We start from the raw sequence: 2,003 nt of genomic DNA, 5'->3' as shown, positions 1-2,003 counted from the left end.
TAAACTATCATGACAAGTGCTGAAAACACGATCTGCACATTTCTCAACTCCCACGTGCAGAGGCAGAATAAGAAGTATGGCCTGAGGTTATTCTTAGTGCTCCTAGGCTGGGGGAGAATAGTAAGCCTGTGAGAACGAGGGCCAGAGCCAAGTGTGAGGCCTGAAAGGCCACAAACTGGTGCGGACAATAAACCACCGCCTGGGTCAGAGACCTCCACGAAGATGCCGACATCTCCCCACGGATGGCTACAAACCGGCAGGACCATCAACCACCGCCCAAGGTCAAAGACCTGCCCTCTTCACATCTCCTTCCCCTCCTACACACTCCACCACGGGTTTCTCCCGAGGAGCTAACCCACGTGCGGGTGGCCGCTCTAGAGCTGTTGGCAGCTGTGGCCGGCAGCTGGGTGACGGAGGAGGAAGCCTGCCTCCAGCAGGAGCTGATCCGCTGCCTCCTCCCTGTCCTTTTCCACTTGAAGGACGAGCACTCGACAGTGGGCAAAGTGAGTCTCCCAGACCCTGCACATTCCCCTTCATCTCGGTCCCTGGTCCTGGTCTCTTCTTCCCTCTAAAATTCACCCTCGGATTCTCCATTTCATAAAAGCCAGATACATATTCTTCTGGCTGACCCAGAGCATCGACTGGGGGTACACCCAAGTAGTTGGATGGACACTAAGCGGAGAGGAGAGGGAGAGCACGGCCTATGGTACCATCTGGGAGGCCTTGGTGAGTACGACTGGGATGGGTGGGGGGCTGGAGGGGCGGCCTTGAGTCTAAGGGGGAATGGTGGGCCCGGATGTCTCCTGGGAGGCACATCGATGGGATATCGGGGGTAATTAGCATGTGTAGAGCACTGTTCCCAGTGCTTGGGAGAGTTCAGTTGAACAGCTAGTGGACAAGGTCCCGATCTGCAATGACTTCCAGGCTAGAAGGGTTGATTTGGGAAATGGACCAGGAGGAGGGTAAGAGCCCAGTGCCCTGGGGTGGAACGAGGTTTTGGGGACTTGGGGGTGGGCATCTACAAGCCTGTTGGGGATGGGCAGGGGTCTCTCACTCTCCTTCTCTTCCTGCTCAGATGGAGAGCTTTGAGGACAACCATCCCATTTTCTTGTCCCAAGCTCTGGCTTATACCAACTGCCCACAAACAGATGTGAAATTTACGGCCGTGCTCGTCTTCGATGAGTGGAGAGTGGAAGGCACTGGGGAAAGAAAGGAAAACAAGCAAAAAACCAAAAAAAAAAGCGTCATGTTCTGGCCCAGCCCCTTTTCTTTGCGGGATCCCAGATGTGGCCCCTCTTGGTTCCTCCTCCATGCCTCTGGGGACTGGATATGGAAGCCGAGCGGCGATAGTCCTTCTACGAAACGGGTGAATGGATGGATAGGCAAACAAATTAGAAAATAAAAATAAAAACCGTTGGGACCTTCAACCACCGCCCGGGACATGAACCTGCCCCGTTCCCACCTCCTGCCCTTCTTACACACTCTAACGGGGGTTTCTTCTCAGGAGAGACCCCAAATACAGGCTGCTCCCGTGGAGCTGCTGGGAACCGTGGCTGGTGGCTGGTTGATAGAGAAGGAAGCCTACCAACTGCAACATTGATGTTCCACTGCCTCCTCACTGTCCTCTTCCACGTAATGGACCAACGCCCTACAGTGAGCAAAATGCGTCTTCCCCACCTTCTGCAGTCCCTGCCTATTTTGGGCGACTGGTCCTCCCCTCCCTCTTCCTCTGACACCTCCCCTCCCCCTGCAACCCCCATTCTTGTTCTCCATTTCCAGAAGGCCTCCTGGAAGGCCTACAGATCTTCTTCAGTATACACCAGCAACATCAATCTGGATAATCTGGGGCTCTTCGATTAATACTTGGAATTCCTTTCCCAGGGTGAGTCCCAATGGTAGTCTGTCTGTCTGTCTTTCTTTCTGTCTGTCTATCTGTCTGTATCTCTCTCTCTCTAGCTTTGTTTTGTGCTTCCTCATCCGTCTTCCTTTCCTTCCTTCCTATC

At 53.9% G+C, this 2,003-nt stretch overlaps 1 pseudogene; it reads right to left on the bottom strand.

Annotated features, from left to right (window-relative positions):
* Nucleotides 1-568: 568 nt before the first annotated feature.
* On the bottom strand, nt 569-1,597 carry LOC119921886 (annotated as a pseudogene).
* Between the last annotated feature and the right edge of the window lie 406 nt (nt 1,598-2,003).

Source organism: Tachyglossus aculeatus, unplaced genomic scaffold (genome assembly GCF_015852505.1).
Source record: "Tachyglossus aculeatus isolate mTacAcu1 unplaced genomic scaffold, mTacAcu1.pri SUPER_32, whole genome shotgun sequence".
NCBI lineage: Eukaryota > Metazoa > Chordata > Mammalia > Monotremata > Tachyglossidae > Tachyglossus > Tachyglossus aculeatus.
Note: the sequence above shows the minus strand (reverse complement) of the source record. Positions and strands in the feature narration are given on the sequence as shown.